The following is an 18817-nucleotide window of genomic DNA, read 5'->3' as shown; positions in this document are numbered from 1 at the left end:
CGGAAGTGGCGCTGTAGCTCAAGTGGTAGAGCGCTAGCCTTGAGCTGAAGAGCTGAGGGACAGCGCCCAGGCCCAGAGTTCAGGCCCCACGACTGGATCCAAAAAAAAAAGAATGAAGTTATTTCCTGTTAAGATAACTCATTGACCATCAGATTTTAAAGCTGTGCCTAAGTTGTCCTTCACAGCAAATCACATCTAAACTGCAGTGTCTCACTGTGGACTCAGGGACCCTGATTACACTCATTTCTCCTGACCAACATCTCTCTGATCCAGTAAAGCGGCAACAGAGCTGTAGAGATGCACAAGCACAAGCCTCTGTGAACTCCTCGATTTTTTTGTTATGCTTCTGCTATGATTCCAGCGTCAAGGATTATGAGAAATAGAGAGGATTTATGGGCTTCAGAGCAAAGAAAACCTGAATTTGATTCTCACCTATGCCTGGTCTGATGAGTATCTCTGACCAAGAGTTCTCATTTACAAAAGAGAATTATAATAGTATGAATTTAAAAGGTAAGAATTAAAAGCAAATACATCAATGTAATCAGCATGTCTATCTCCTGAATTATTATTATGCATGCACTAAACAGTCAATAAAAATACACTTTCTTCAGAAGCCCTGCCTTGTTCTTTCCTCTCTAAGAACATGAGTCCTATACAGACCTGGCATCTACCTTGCAGGAGACCTAGGTACCTCTAGTCACTGGATTGTCTACTCTAAGTCCTACTGCCTGCTAGGATTATCACTATTTCCCTGTCCCACTGCTTATCTCTGACCATGTTCTCCACCAAGCAAGCATTCTCAGCATGTTATTAATTTGTCCTCCCTTCCAACAGATAATCTGTAAGTATGTGTTCCATAGAGGAAGGCTGAGAGAGAAGAATCATGGATAGTAGTTCTTCTGTTGCAGATGTGGTCTCAAAAGGATGTATTCATCCAGGAAAACAAAATCCCCACCATATCTACCATGACAACAGAGTTAAGCTGAACTCACTGACAGTTTGAATGTATCTAGTCATGATTTACACAGAGACGTAGGCATCTGGGAAGCTATCTGGACAGCCTGTGACTCATGTGGATACACAGAGACCACAATTTGCCACTTTTCTTAAATATCCATCCAGGTTGTTAACCCCATGACACCCAGTACCTGTTCGTCCCAGAGGATCAATGTATTCTGACTTCAATCTATCCACACACAAATGGCTTGTTTCAGATTGGTTCTTTACATAGATTCAATGTCTGCTGGAGACGGCCTAGTTGACTTTCATTCTCAATAGGAGCATTAATTCACTATGTCAGATCAGTACATCTGGGTATGTTTAAATAGATGAGAAATTATTTCTAAAGATTGAGTATCTTAAGGAAAACAAGAATTGCTAGGGAAACCATACAAAACTCTCCTTACTTTAACTTGTAATATACTAACTTACACTCAAACTTTGCAAAATTTTGCCAGGCCTCTTTCCCAACTCTCAACATGGAGCAAGCTGATGTTCAAATATCAGCAGCTGTACATCCAAAAGACATGTCAGCTTCAACATGACTAACACTCCAGTGTCTTCAGCCTAAACTGGCATCTACCTCCATCCTCCACAACTCAGCTCTATGCAACACCAACTTCCTGTTACTAAGACCAAATCTTTTTCCACCAACTTTGGAACTGCATTGCCCATACCTGGCATCAAGTCCACCAGTCATTCCTGTTGGCTCAGCCACAAATCATATTGAAAATCTGGCCGCTTGTCATGTTGCTTTGAGTGCCACCTTTCCCCCTACGGATTATTTCATTGCACATTCATCTTGTCTTCCTGGTTCTCTCCTCGCCTTCAGTATGAGTTGGTGCATCTGACTCATCCTATCACTCTTCTCTTTACAACTTTCTGACAGCTTCTTGTTTTCTCCAGGTCTTTGTAGTGGTCTACAAAGAAGCATGTGATCAGCCTCCATCCCCTCTGCATTCTCATCTTCTTTACTCTCCTGCCTAGCTCCAGTCTGGGCACACTGTCCATCCAGATGTGATATATACAGCCTCTGTATTCACCTTTTCCACGCACTGGACACTTCTTCCAGATACCCAAGGGCCAATTCTCTCACATCCTTAAAGCCTCATTTCAAATGCTACCTTTTCAGTGAAGGCTGCCTTTATTGAACTATTTAAAATTCTAAACAGCCCCTGTCCATCTGCTTTCATACCCCCAGTTCTTCTTACTTGACTTATTTTTCTCCTCTTTTGTTTCAGAAGTAATTATCACTATCTAAACACATCATACTAATAATAGCTACTTATAATTTATATCTTCTCACTGTACTTATTTTCAATCATACTCTGTAGAATGTAATCTTCATCAAAGCAGGTATCTCCAGTGTTTTGTTCAGTGATATATCTCAACTATGTAGGGCAATTCATGATACTTTTAAGTACTTGATAAATATTTAGTGAATTAATAATGAATAATTCATTCACATAAAAGTAGTCTGAGGTTGTCTTGTGTTCAACTTGTTTCTAGAGAACTATGTTGTAAATCCTAGACTTTGTAGGTCAGATGAATCCCACTCAGAAAAGCTACATGGAAAAAAATGAGACAGAAAAGTTGACTACTTAAATATGTAAAATATTTTCCTGAATGCAAGACAGATCAATGCAGAGAGAAGCTAACTAATTAAAAGACCAGACATGGACTTTTACTTGGATATGGGAAGGCTAGTTTTAGAATAAGTAAATTTTCATATGCTACATGTTTACATAAGTTATCTACAGAAAAAAATCCTTTTTTGAAAAACAATTGCTATAATCTATTTCTGTTCACTAGCATTGAGAATTTAAATTATTTTTAGAGGGGAAAATGTATTTGCCTTGGAAATATGTTACTCTGCTCACAAAAAGGAACAAGCATTCCTTTCCTCTTTTAAACAGATGTAATGCATAACCCACATGTGAATGAGAATCTGTCTCTTTTAAGAAAAAGACAATGCTGCTTCTATTCTTACGTTATTTAAGGCTTTGCTCTGATCACTCCAGGCATACTAGCCTCCTTTTACTTAAGAAGATAAAGGGTTCAACTTGTATACTGAAAAAATATCAGATCCAGTTTTGATTCCTGACTAGTGTGTAGGACATTTCAGAATGTCTGCAGCTCACATGTGCTCACTTTTGGAGCATGTTAGTGAACACACTAGCAAGCACACAAGCTGTGTGAGTGTCCACACGAAGGACTCTACAATGAGGCACTGGCAACTCAGAGCATCTTTCACTCTGCCCCTTCTTCCCTTTTCACTTTCCACTTGTAGCTACTGGTAAATATGCCAGGATTGCTCAATATTAAACATTAAAAACACAGAGAATCGACCCTCCCAGGCCCTGGAGGCCACTGTGGCTTATGGCCTGCCATACTTGCCTCTGCCTGCCTGACTCAGGGCCATCAGCTTCAAGCTTCAGTCTTCCCTTGAGGCCTCTGCCCCACCTTGCCCTCAAATCTCCCTGATTGATTCCCTCCCATTAAACTGCATCTGACTCCCTTTTGCCCTGCTTCTTTCCTTCCTGTGCCCCTTGATTCTATCCTCTCTAATTGTGTTGGAACTCATCCTTCAAGCATGATTTTCACTTCTCTAGACTTGGTTCATCATTTAGATCTACAACTTGCTACCATTCAAACAAGGGGAATAATCCTGAAAGCCAGAGTGACTATACTGATGAAGCACACATTTGTGAATGTAAAATTCTATCAAGATGTAGATGAACAAGAAGGAAAAGTTCCAGTTTTCAAAGTTACTAAAATATTGCCCCATTGCTGAAGCTAATTAAGTAAAGGCATATACATAAACTTCACACAAATCAGGATTGTGTGTGTGCACAGGTGCACATACATGTAGATACAGATCACTTACAGAACATAAAATACATGGTACTAATTCACCCCAGAGACTTTTTTGTAACTTTCTCTCCCTCTGTGGGAACTACAGATACTGTGGAGTATTGTAGAGCACTTGGCTACACTCTTGTGTTCTCCAGAGCTTGGCTCCAAGAAAAAGCTCAGAAACCATGTGTTGAATTCAACCATAAGAAAACATAGTTACAACAAAAATAATCATGCAAGAGCTGGGCATCAGTGGCTCACACCTGTCATCCTAGCTATCCAAAAGGCTGCAATCTAGAAGATCAAGGTCTGAAGCTACCCTGGGAAGAAATGTATGAGAGACTCTATTTCCAAAATGACCAACAAAAAGCAGGGCTTGAGATATGACTCAAGTGGTAGAGTGCCAGCAAAGCAAGCAAACAGAGTTGAAAGCATGGGATCTTGAGTTCAAACCCTGCACTGTCAAAAAATGAAACCCATATAAGAATAAAATACCCAAATATTGGTGATTATGCCTGTAATCCTAGCTATTTAGGAGGCTGAGATCTGAGGATCACAATTCAAATCCAGCCCCTGCAGCAAAGTCCATGAGACTTTTTTCTCCAATTAATCACCAGAAACCAGAATTAGTACTGTGGCTCAAAGTGGTAGAGTGCTAGCCTTGAGCAAAAAGAGCTCAGGGATAGTGCCCAGACTCAGTTCAAGCCTTACAACTGACTGAAGAAAAAAGAATAAAACAAAATTGTAGTCAAAGTAACTAAAATTGTGACAAAATCATGCAATTTTTATTATAGACCTCAAAGATCAGAAATACAAAGCAGTGGGGTTTGTGTGCATGTACTTTATGTGTGAATATATACACATATTTTATGCATATAACAAATTAATCTTGGTAATTTTTGCCAGTAAGGTACCTTACACTATTATTCTCTCTCTAAAGTTTTGATGCCATTTCTTCAAAAAAAAATAAGAAGGCTGAGGAAAAAATCAAAAGGCTGAGGAGGTTACCCATATCGCCTCCACGTCTGTGTTAAATCGGCAATGAGCTTAGCACCAGGAGACTATGAATATGAATTGCTGGGCTGTGACAGCAGAATGAAAACATGATGTAGTGACACAATTCAATTCTTATCAGTGCCTCAAAGAGTACCTCTGTCTCAAAATGACTAATTACAGAGACAGTTATTATCTATTAGAGCTTCTATTAACTGTTCTCAATAAGACCCTAATACCATTCTTGCAGAAAATCACTGTAAGATGAAAGTCAAGAAAAAAATTACATTTACACATTTAATGCTGTTTGCATTTCATCCTAAAGATTCTGGCCTGCAAATGTTTGACGGCTCATTAAATTTTGATTACTTCAAGCATATTCCATCACTATTTTATGTAAAAGACCTTTAATATGTGCAGAAAATAAATACAATACTTGAAATGATGTTTCCATCCTTTCTCAAAATGGCAAACACCAGAGAACAACAAATTGCAAAAGGTTGAAATTAGTATTTAGGTATTAGCAGTGATGCACTGATTTCAAAGAGTTCTAATCTCTAAGTTTTATACATTTTGAAGGTGAAAAACACCAACAGAATCCAATATTGTTAATATCAAAAAATCATCACCATATTTTGCCTTCTGAATAGAAGCTCATTTGCCTTTTGAATACAGAACAGATTAAATAGCCCGAGGAACAAACAAATCTCTGAAAATGAAATAAACTGACTTTATTTGCAGCAAAATTTCATCAATACTATGTGTTCAACTACCAACTCTTCCTTAAAGTGCCAGGAGCTCGGGGGTACAGAGATCTTCAAAAAATGCATTATACCTTCCATTCTAAACTTTAAGAACATGACCCCTGAACTATTTCTTACATGTACTCATTCCATTTTTACAGCTTTATGTAGTTTCCAAACATTAAGTCGAGGCATTTAGCATTTTCCAACCAACAGCAGCAAAAAAAAAGGGTAATTCCAGTAAACACACACACACACACACACACACACACACACACACACATATACACAGCCCGGTCAAGTTCACTGAGGGTAAGCCTGAGTCCATAATGATAATGAGCTGAACACAAGGATCTTAAATAATTAGACCAAGAATAAATGGGCTCTCATCAGGCTTTGTAAAAACAGAGACTACGTTTGTTTTACCCATCTATTCCAACAAATGGGAAGGGGTATGATGAGGAAGTATCTAGCTGCACACCTAGTGAGCAGCCTCCTGTCAATCCATCTTTGGAAAAGCCCAGCTAAGCTTCCCATATCCACCCCTTTCCTTCTTCATAGTCTATAACAGGCAGCTGACTTATACTGTCTCTAGGGGCTTTATGCCCTCAGATTTAATACACACCTCCTTAATAACAATAACAGTTACGTAATATTTTAGCACTACATGCCAGGTACACTTCTAAGCCTTTTATAGGCATTATTTAATCTTTTCAACATTCTTTGAGATAAGTACTATTATTATACCCTTTTACCCAGGAGAAAGCTGAAACAAAGGGAGTGGGTGGGTGAGTTAAGTAACATATTTAACTGGCATGTAAAAGGTGGCTCTAAGAAGTAGAAGTAGTGCTTCCTATCCTGGATGGACTGCATAAATACAGCAATGTCTGTTTCCTGTACACCTCAAAGGGAGGCAGGAGCTCCATTTTCCCTGGAAGAAAATGGTACCACAGTCTCCCAAACTCCAGATGCCGGGGGAGAGTGTTTTGAGAAAATGCCCAGCAGATTGCTCTTTCCAAAGCATTTGACCAGATGCCTGCTAACCCCAATTATTATTACAACCATTTATTATCATTATTACCACTCATCTTTTTCATTTCTGCAGATCTCTACTGTTCCTCGTGGGACAAAGAAAGATGGAATGGCCTCTAGAGAAGGCTAAATGCTGTGTGATGAAGAACTAGGCTAAGACCAAGCTAAGAATGCCTAAGATCCCTGGGTCAGACCATGTTTGAAATCAGAGTCAGAATGCTTTGGTGAACCTTCCTCCATCTTTGTCCCCACTTTAAAAGAGGAAAAACCCAGCAATCCAGGAATTGGGGCAAGTGCGTAAGATGTGTCATCTGCAAATTTTAATATTTTACAATGCTTTCTGGGGGTTGGGAAATGTTCTTTGATGGCTGACAGAGGGACCCAGCATCTCCATGGAACTCTTCTATGAGATATTTATTACAGATTCAGAGATTCATACATAGTCTCTAAGTCTTATCTTCCAGCACCACCAGTAATAAAAAAGAGATCCACTGAGATTTCTTGTTCCTTTAAGTTCCTAAGACATAAACCAAGTGCAGTCAATTGTGTTTATGAATTTATTATCTTAAAATTATGCCCTTTAGAAGTGAGTCTAAATGGTAGCTTTTGGTAAATATAAATCTCCCTGCTTCCCTGTTCCTCCATATTCCCTTTATCTGTCCTCTCCCTCTCCTTTTCTCTCTCTTCTTTCTCCCTCCCCTATAACCTCTCTCTCTCTTTCCCTCCCTCCCTCCCTGACCTCTCTCTTTCCGGAAAAATCAACCTTGGAATAAAATCTCACATCTTATTAAGATGAGATCCCATTCCCAGACTTGAAAACCTGTGTCAGAATAAAGCACCTGGAATGCATTAACATAATATTTTAGAACAAATTGCTTAACTAGTGATCCCAAATAACAAGGACACACATGTGTGTGTGTGCGCACACACGTGTGTGTGTGTGTGTCTTTATAATCTCGATTACTAGTCCAATAGAACTTGAAACAATGATTTTTATCATCTTTGTTTTGCTTTTGTAACTTAATTCTGAACTTTAAAAAACATTCTGAATACTGGGATAAACTGTTTAGTCCCTAGATCTCAAATTACTTTTTCTTTGCATTAAACAATTATATTTAGAGAACTATAGCTAAATGTTACAAGTGTTGGTGTTTTACCTCTGACCTTATTTTTCATGTTACTTTTCTATGAGATTTGATGATAGTCATACATGAAAATTTCATATTGTTGGTCCTGCACTCAATAAATTATTAAAGTGATATGAATAGAAATGTGGTGTTCAAGTTTTCAGCAATTTTTATCCCTTTGTTCTTTCTTTTTTAAAGAAAAGACTTCCATATCTATAACTCTTAATAACTTTGTAACATTTAAGCAAAGATTAAGTCCAAAGAGAAATCATTTTGAAAGACTTATTGTCCCTAATCTTCTACAACAAGTTCTAAAAATGTTTTTCTTTCAATTCATGGCTGTTAATTAGGTTTTGGAGGCTAAGAAAAATAAGCTATTAATTCTTATAAGCACATATTCAGGTAAATATCTTACAATAAATTTCACAGATGCCTAGAGAAAAAATATATATTTAAGGTTTTTATAGATTAAAAAAACATGCCTGGAACTATTCTGTTTCAATGACTATTTTTCCTCCCTTTGTAACATGAAAGGTCACTTCATTCCTCCAAACTGTGGTTTTAACTAAAGATAATTAAAGAAATTTTTAATCAATATTACAAATCACAAGGCACTCTTAATAGTGCCAAGTTATGCAAACATAAACAGGTTCTTTTCATTCAGATAAAGATCTGGATTTGCACCATTATCAGTGTGTAATGTATTTTTGTATTTGGATCAGCTTTGTACTTGTTTACAACATGCCAGTATAATTGCTGACATTCATGCATATGGGCCTGTACCTCTGCTAGGTTTGTAAAATAACTAAGCACTATTAATAAGTAGTAATAGATACAGTTCCTGATCAATATATTTACACCGAATGTAGCTGACAATTTGTGGTAAGATTTTTCACAGCATTCTCATTTGATATTCCCATAAGGTCACTCCAATGCACTTAAACCAATTATAAGCAATGGTTTTAAAAACCAAAGTCTTAGTGAGAACATTATATGATATGTCATACATAAGACTGAGATAATTAGAGAACTCTAAATTGTAACTGATATGCGTAAAACATAAAATTTCCCATTTACTTTATGACCAGATGCTGTGTATATATGTACATGCATGTGTGTCTATTGCTCAACTAAATCATTTATTAAACAATTATTTATAAAGTGTTAATCTTGATACAGGGCACATTCTGGTGAGCCATCCATATGTTTAGGAACATGTGAATAATTGTTTTGTTCCTTTTCAGTTAGGATCTTTATTCCTTATTTCAAAACTTATTGCATAAAATCCTAAATTGCAATTTGCTCACATCAGAAAATCACAGAACAATGCCCACAGTAAATTGCTCTTTTAATATGGTACAACTGAATGCCTATCTAATAATTTTACATTAAAAGGAATCAAACAAGAATATAATTTAAATAGTATATTGATACCTCTGATAGTTATTTGATAAAATTACAAAAGAAGGAATATAAATACATAGCTAATTATGTGGCACTAATCATATATGATATGGGTAAAATGGAAAATACTATGTTTTATGTTTTATAACATGGCACTTAATAAGATAAACCTTAAAATCCCTTTCCTTAAGATAACGCAGTCTCTTGCAGTAAAAATTTGCATTTCCAATATAGCCCTAAGACCACTTTTCCAAGGATAAGGATAAAGAAAAGCTCCAGGTGAGAATAATCATCAGGAAATGTCCTGAAGCTGAGGAGCACAGTAAAAAGCTAAGTGGCTGGTTACCTAAAGACTGTTTAAAAGGAAGGATTTTGCAGAGGACTAAAAACATGTCTTGCATCTATGGTCCTCAAATTCTAATAGAGAATTTCTAAGCATATTTTAATCTGGTATTAACACATATTTGTTTTTAATTTATTAGTATTCTTTTTTGAAAACTGACCTAAAATGTTTTTTAAAACAATTGTCCCTAGCATAAGTTAATTATGCCAAAGGTTTCATTGTAATAGTTGCATACATGCATGTAATGTACTTTGATTAAATTCATCTCAGTTATATTACCCTTTCAGCTTTCTTCAACCCCTTCCTCCATTTTTAACAGTCTTCAGTGGATTTGGTTATGCTGCTTCCAAACATATATAATGTATTTCTATCATATTCACTCCATTATTCTGTCCTTCCCTTGTCTTCCCCCTCAAAAAAAAAAGCACACCTTTCAAAATCACAGAAAATCAACCTAAATTCTTAAGCTGAAGACTTGGTATAGAAAACCACACAGCTGTCTGAAAGACAAACTAAAATCAAGATATATTTTTATAAACACACACATATATTACACATATATTTTGTTTGAAACTATTTGTATGCAGAGAGGCTTAAGAGGTAGTTCTAAACAGTTGTTAACTAGTTAACACAGATGTAATCATACTATCAGTGCTAACTTGATAAACTAAATTAGTAGGTTTTAGCCAAATAATGAGTGCTCCCTAGAAATATTTATCAACTAAATCCTTCCAAAGATAATTTTGTTTTTATACTCAAATCCTCCCATAAATTAAAAAGCTTGTTTAAATAAAGATTCCTAGTTACCATTCTGTATAATCAGAATAAAACCCAGGAGTCGGCATGTATAACAATGTCCGTCTCAGGCCACGTTTGCCCAGATTGATAGATCCCAAGAAATAGAACATCCATTGAGAGCTATTCATGGGACCAAAAATATTGCTTGAATTGAACTGAGAGTAAATTAAGAATTTCACTACATACATCTTGTGAGATATGTTTATTTTAAAAGCCACTTTGCCTTTATTATACTGCAGCTTCCTCCAAGTGGAAATTCTATTTAACAAGAAGAGGAAGTAATGGGATCTCTGTTCTTAAGAGCTCTAACATGAGCCAGTGAATTTTCTCAGACTGATGAGAACTGAAGCAAATCCAGAATGAGGAGAAGCAGCCAAGGCTGCAGTGAATTTGGGATGAGCACTTGAAAGCAGTGTCAGAGCCCTGCTATTGTATCCCTGGAAGACAAAATGGCTAAAGGTTCTGATTATGAATTTACAACAGGAAAAGGAATAATTATTAACATTCCCTAGGTTTGGTGAGTATACCTTCAAAGAACATTTAGACAATGTCACATTTATTATGATTTCAGTAATGACAACAAAAAGTTAAAGTTGATTCTATGCCCCCATCAGAAAGAATGACACCACCCCATTTGTTAGGAAATGGAAAGCCTTGGAAAAATTTACATTTTTTCTTTTTTCTTCTTTTATTGTGAAAATATCGTACAGAGGGGTTACAATTACAGGGGCAAGGTAATGAGTACATTTCTTATCAAGCATTGTTGCCTCCTCCTTTGTTTCCCTTTCCCATCCCTTCCCATTCCCCCTCTCCCCAGCCAAAGTTATAAAGTTCGTTTTTCGACATAATGACCTGTACATCTCATTGTTGCAATGGGTCTATCTGTATCCCTATTTAAATCGTTTGTTTTTGCCCTTCCCCTCCACAAATTATACCAACATCAAATACAATGAAAGCAGGGGTTATACCGTGGGGGAGAGACATACAAAGCAACAAAGAAATCATCTTATAAATATGTTAGAAACAATCGCAAGAAAGAAAAAACATTTGAATACTTACCTTGGAGTTCATTTCACCTAACATCGACTTATCTGACCTTTTCTGCTTATCTCACACATGTACTAATTATTGCAAATAAGGGAAACCATGGGACCTATGTTTCTTTGAGCCTGGCTTACTTCACTTAATATAATTTTTCCAAGTCTTTCCATTTCCTAACAAATGGGGCAATGTCATTCTTTCTGATGGAGGCATAGAATTCCATTGTGTATATATACATTTTCTTGATCCATTCACCTACTAAGGGGCAACTGGTTTGGCTCCATATCTTAGCTATGGTAAATAATGCTGCAAATAAACATAGTTGTGCTGGTAGCTTTAGTATGGTCTTATTTGTGATCATTCAGGTAAATGCCCCAAAGTGGGATTGCTGGGTCATAGGGGAGCTCTATGTGGAGTCTTTTGAGGAACCTCCATACTACTTTCCAAAGCGGTTGAACAAGTTTACACTCCCACCAACAATGCAGTAGGGTTCCCTTCTGTCCACATCCCCTCCAGCATCTGTTGTTATTAGACTTCTTGATTATAGCCATTCTAACTGGGGTGAGGTGGTATCTCAATGTTGTTTTGATTTGCATTTCTTTTATGGCCAGAGAGGTTGAGCATTTCTTCATGTGTCTATTGGCCATCCTCTTTCCTCTTCAGAGAAGTTTCTCTTTAAGTCTTTAGCCAACTTACTCATTAGGCAGTTGTTTTTTTTTTTGAGGAGGAAAAATTATATTAAGTGAAATAAGCCAAGCCCAAAGAAACATAGGTCCCATGGTTTCCCTTATTTGTAATAACTAGTATATGTCTAGGACAAGCAGAAAAGTTCAAAAGCTATGTACATATGACCATATAGGATGATGTTAAGTGAAATGAACCCAAAGATAGGGACACAAGTGTTTTTTTCTTTCTTGCTATTGTTTTTAATATATTTATAATGTACTATATGATTTTTTTGTTTCTTTTGTATGTTCTTCTCCCATGGTATAACTCCTAGTTTCACTGTATTTGATTCTGGTGCCCTGCATGTTGTATATACATTTTTCTAATTTGGGGAGGAAAAGGGAAATAGCAAAATGATGAAACAAGGATACAGGTTGACCCATTGTAACAATGATGTGTACAGGACACTATGCTGAAAATGAACTTTACAACTTTGGAGGGGCAGGGAGGAGTTGGGGAGTTGGGAAAGAAAGGGATGGTAGGGTAAATACAAAGGAGGAGGTAACAATGCTCGATAGGAAATATACTCATTACCTTACTCATGTAACTGTAACCCCTCTGTACAGTATTTTTACAATAAAAACATTTTTAAAAAGTTACAGTTGAAGGAAATGTGCTGAGTCAGCAAATATCGTCATGAGGAATTTTTGCTCGATACCAGTTGGACATTTCTCTTTCTGATGGCTATTAGGTCATAAAAATTTCTCACACTGGGGTTGGAAAGGTGGCTCAGTGGTAGAGCACTTGCCTTGCATGCCTGAGGCGCTGGGTTCGATTCCTCAGCACCACATAAGCAAAAAGAAAAAAGTCAGAAGTGTCATTGTGGCTCAAGTGGTAAAGTGCTAGCCTTGAGCTGAAGAGCTGAGGCACAGCGCCCAGGCCCAGAGTTTAGGCCCCACGACCGGACCCCCCCCTCCAAAAAAAAAGAATTTCTCACATTTACTAATGGACCAGCATCAAGTTAAGTGGCCTGTGGTTGCTGTAATGCTTCTTGTAGTACTTCATGAAACAGAAATAGGTGGCCAAATTTAAATTACATGGCATTATCATGTTGATATAACAGAGCTGTTTTCCAGTTTTTAAAGAACCTTGAGATTCATCCCTTTCTGAAAGGTACTAGTTAGTGTTCTACATTTCTCCTGAGGAATAACCCTTTTTGTGGAGAGGATGAAGACTGACTATGAATGGCTGGACTTCCCTGTTATTTGTGGTAGTTATATTCTATGAAATCATGATGAACACCAAATTAACAAATATGAGGCCACTGCTCTTAGGACATACAGAGATAGAGGTTCCAACATATGGAAACATTTTCATCATTTTGTATAGATTTCGGCGTAAAGACACCTTATTTAATATTAGCTGTTGATTTATTTTATTTATTTATTTATTTAGTCAGTCGTGGGGCCTGAGCTCTGGAATCAAACCCAGGGCCTCATGCATGCAAGGCAAGCACTCTACCACCTTCCCAGTCCATGGTGTTGATTTATACAACACTAAAACTCGTGTCTGAACAATACTCACCTAACCACCTTATTTTTAGTATAAGGAACATCACAGCTTTTAGCACTTCAGTACTACATGTGGGGGACATTTTAACAGGGAAATCACCAACTAAAAGCATAAAAATGCAAAAATATGGTAGTATAGACTGAGCAAAAGCAAAGTGTTCACAAAAGCATTGTTGTAACAAAAAGGGAAGCTTTGACCTCATCTGGGTAAATGCACATCTAGAAACCCACATGTTTCAGTGCTCTGCACCTGCCTGAAAATGACTGTGAAACTGCTTAAATCATTGACATTTAGCCAGTAGGTGACAAACACAGAACCTAAGAATAATGAAAAGTGGCTGTATGGTCTGCCCCAAGCCAAAGGGCCCATTCACTGCTCACTTCATATCCAGTGTATTATTAGTCTGCTAGGTCAGCCATGACAAAGTATCACAGTATCTGTTGGTTTAACCAACAGAAATTTATTTTTTCATATCTCTAGGGACTAGAAATCTAATACCAATATGAAACCAAATCTGCAGATTTGGCTTCTTCCCAAAGCCTTTCTCTGGTTTACAGTTTATTGGTTTCTCCATGTATATTCTCATTCTGTCTTTTCTCTATGTGCATATGTCTATGTCAGAATTTCCTAGGCTTATAAGGAAACCAGTCATAGGACTGAATTAGGACTACCTTAAAGACCTCATCTACAGCTTAACTGATTCTTGAAAGGACTTATCTCCAAATATAGTCTCATTCTGGGCCTCTATGGTTAGAGCTTCAATAAATAAACTTAGAAAGGGACACAATACAACCCATAATGCTGAGCCATGCCTTCATATGACACACTGTCTTTCTCTATGCTCCAGTTCACTGTAGGCTTGAATTTCCAGAATAATTCAAGTTTTGCTTCATCACCTTACCAACACCTTTTTTAAATTTTATTTTATTGTAAAGATGCTATACATAGGAGTTACAGTCACATGAGTAAGGTAATGAGTACATTTCTTGTTGAGCATTGTTACCTACTCCTTTGTTTTTCTCCTACTACCCCTTCCCTCCCCCACCAACACCTTTTTCTGCGAAGACAATGCTATCTATCCTTTGTGCCTTTTGAAATCCAAACTGATGAAGGTTGTCCTTTATTCTTCAGTATTAAAAGCTACAATATAGAATTAGGTTTGAGGCATAAATTTTTCTTTGTGCGTTTCTGGCCAAGGGATCTGATTCCTTACCTAATTTCTCTGCATCCTAAGCACTTAGGCAAACTAGAAAGACTTCCCTACAATTCCAGACAAGCCTCTACAGCCTGCTTCTAATCTGTCTTTCCAGACTTTCCTCCAACTCCATGCTTCCGCACACCTCCCTAAGTCACAGTACAAGAGTACTGGCATTGTTTAAATAGTTAAAGTCTTTTGTTCTCACCATTCCCTCAACTCTAAATTCTCTCTTCATCATCTGTTCCTATTGAAATATTGAAAGGTCTCATTTAAATGTCTTCCTTGCCTCTTCCAGGATGTTCTCTTTCTCTTCTTCTTCTTCTCAAGAGCTACAACCACTCTAAATTCTAGGAAGCTTGTGTGTGGCTTGAAATATTTGTGTATGCCAAATATCCCTTGGTAGGTTGTTAAGTGTTTTGGAACTGGTGACATTGTCTTACTCATCATTGCATTTTCATGTTGAAGATGATAGTCCCTCATTAACACAAGTTTTTGAAGTGGAAATCCTCTTAGCATTATTTGAATTATAATTGAGCAGTTGAAGTTCTTCAAGATTTCCCTATCTTGCCTTTCTACAAAATTTTGATAGCTATTAGAACACCATCATCCATGTCTGTCATCTGGCTGTCTCGTTTATTGTCAATTCTCAAAGGATATCATATTTCTACCTCTTTAATTAGCCCTATCTTCCATTCAGTACTACTCTCCAACATAGACCTTGAAGCCAGATAGAAGGAGCAATAATACAGAAGTAAAGAAGTGAAACATGGAAGGCAGGACAGTGAATAAAGAGTAGAACATGGAAATTTCATCTTGTGGACAAACTTTGGTTAAAACGCTTGCCTCAAAATTATCTTATTTGAGATTGAAGAGAGCTAAAGTATTATATGCATCCTTCCCTGTTGAGGGCTGCTCCTGTCTGGGGGTGGAGGTGGGGAGTTAATACTTACCTGTAGTATGCACAACAGCAAAGTTTACTCCAGAAGTTCTTTGGCACAGAGATGTAAAATTGGCAGGGAGAAGCTAATCGAGCACATAAAATGGCAAGGTTCAAGGAATATAAGACTGTGGCATGCTAATAAATGTACAACAGCTGCTTCTCTGGGCCTAAAGCTCTGGTTTGTGGTACTTTATAAATACTACCAAATCCTAGTGTAGCTTATTTTAAGCTTCAACTGCTTCTTCACTGGACACTGAACTAGGAGAGGAAACACCATAGCATGTAATCATTCCACCAGTATATTTTCCCCTTAGGAAAAAATATCCCTGTAGGAATCATGAACAATAAAAACTATAGTAAAGCTATACTGATGAGTTTTAAGTGCCAACTGCCTTTGATATTACTTAATACTAATTTTGCATAATCCAATTTTTGATAATCACCATTTAGTGACTGGTTTTCAAAATTCCTGAAAATTTAACAAGCTGACTTCACAAGTGTACTGAATATGAGAGGGTCCTAGTGGTATCTGTAATAGTATCTGTCCTTCTTACACAAAACACATCCTAACTATCCTGCATTCCATTTCACATTTTATCCTGGAGCTACCTGGAGGCAAGGCCTCCTCCGTGCATCAGGAGAGGGTACACGCACTGAAGGGCTACCTATCCAGACGTCCTATGGTTTCCAGAGGCTGAGCAGGTTGGCTTTCCAGATGGTTCTGATTTCTGAATAGCTACCACCAAGCAGACTAATTATTCCCTATGATTAGATTTTCCATTTGTTCTGTAAAAGACAGAACCCTGGAGGAGAGAAGGGTCTCTACATAGAAACTAAGACCAACACCAAAGATTTTGTAGCACCTGGTCCCACCCATCCTTCGGGGGATGATGAGGGTGAGTGAAACTTATTTTCTGGTTTTGCTTTTGTTCTTTAAGTGTTCCCAATTAATATCTGTCTGTTAATCCACACAATTTGGCTCAAATCCTCTCAGGACAGTTGATAACAAAGAAACACACATTTAATGACATTTCCAAATCTCAATAGCTAGGAGAAAAATTACTGTCTTGTATCAAAGTTCATAATTACCCTGCATTTCTACTCTTCTGTGGTCCTTTCTACTTCATACCTGGTGTTCTCTGTAAATCCTTCTTTCCCTAGATTATCTGGCATTTGTCCCCAAATTCCTCATATTCAATGAGAACTGCATGCCTGCCAAACACATTATTTCTTGTCTTCATGAGATATACTTTATCCTTTGCCAGAAGCCCATTATTCTTGAAGCTTAAACCATAGCCAGAAACCTAAATCCTGTTTTTCAATACTTATCTATGTTGCCAGATGATTGTATCCTACATAGCACCCCACCCCCTTGCTCTCTTCCAAATTCAGCTACCAAAGATAGTCCAATTCCCAGCCTCAAACTCACAGTTTCCAAAGGTGATACCGAAGGTCCATGTAATCATGTGTTAATCAAGTACTCTGGGGTAGACTAAATTATGCCCACACCTTCAGAACTATCAGCATTCCCTCATGTTGCTAGGCAACCATGTTGATGGCAGTACATGCTCCTCTCATGCCACTAAGTCCAGAGTTAGAATATCCAACATATATAGCAAAGGGCTGTTTTCCAACTTGGGACTCCTATAAATCACAGAGAGATTTCAGAATGGCAGCACTTTACCTGCTCTTGGACAGAATAACAGTGCTTGAAGAAATGACTATACTAGCTATACTAGGAAGGATCCCACACAAAGAAGCATTTTATCCTACATACTTAGTTTAACTTGTTTTCATTTTTAATTGTCTTTAAGTGGTTGCACAAAAGAGTTGCCATTGAACAAGGCAGTTTGTGAATACAGTATCTTGATCAATGTTAGCACTTAAACATTTGCACTCATTTCTCCCCTATCTACCTCTTCCCTCACTCTTAATTTTGTAGGATATACACTGGATTCTTGACTGCATTTTTCCCTCTTTTCTTCATTTGTCTACTCTGTTTCCCTTGACCCCACCCACCCCCCACCCCTTTCAAGTATCTTTTCTCTCATGTTTTATTTTGCTGAACTTCATTTGTAGATTACTGAACGAATTTCTCTACTTCATAATTAGTCATGCTCAAGTATATTTGTTTCCTGGATATCCTAAGCTTTGGTCTACAATCATAGAAGCAATCAAATTTCCATTTCTTTGCTTCTAAACTACCTCTCTTCCTTTATCTCCCATTCACCTTACTAATTTTAGTCTAGCTTCCATCTCAGACACTACAAAAAACACCTCTCACTATAATCAGAGTGATCTCCATATTTACGAATCCAATGGCATGTTTTCTTCATATATGACTTCTTTGTACCATTTTAATCTTTCTTCCCTTAGCCTCTATGGGTCTCATCTGTCTTTGTTCTACATAATGGAAAATGCTTTCTCATCCTTTTTTTTGTTTTGTTTTGCCCAACCTCCTCCCAACCTCTAAAGGCTAGTATGTAAGACTCTGTCTTAGGCTCTTTGCACTTACTCTATTCCCATCCTTAAGTAATCTCAGCATCTTATGTCATTTACATGCCCATGAGTCCCAAGTCTCTCTGCTCTCAAGATCCTACTTAAATCCTCTGAAGCCAAAACATCTACTTGATAACTCCACTTGACTATTTCGAAGACATCCAAACCAACTCTGCCTACGATACTATGATTTGTTGTTGTTGTTGTTATTGGTCATGGGGCTTGAACTCTGGGCCCAGCAGCTGCCCCTCAGCTCTTCAGCTCAAGGCTAGTACTCTGCCACTTGAGCCACAAAGCCACTTCTGGTTTTCTGGTGGTTTACTGGAGATAAGAGTCTCACAGACTTTCCTGCCCAGGCTGGCTTTGAACCTTGATCCTCATATTTCAGCCTCCTGAGTAGCTAGGATAACAGGCATGAGCCACTGGCGCCTGGTTACTATGAATATTTTTGGTAAGTTTGTAATTGTAAAAATACTGTACAGAGGGGTTACAGTTACATGAGCAAGGTAATGAGTACATTTCCCATCAAGCATTGTTGCCTATTCCTTTGTTTTCCCCTACCCTCCCTTCCATCCTTCCTCCACAACTACCCCCTACACCCACAAA

The sequence above is a fragment of the Dipodomys ordii genome, unplaced genomic scaffold (assembly GCF_000151885.1).
Source record: "Dipodomys ordii isolate 6190 unplaced genomic scaffold, Dord_2.0 Scaffold195, whole genome shotgun sequence".
Taxonomy (NCBI): Eukaryota; Metazoa; Chordata; class Mammalia; order Rodentia; family Heteromyidae; genus Dipodomys; species Dipodomys ordii.
Note: the sequence above shows the minus strand (reverse complement) of the source record.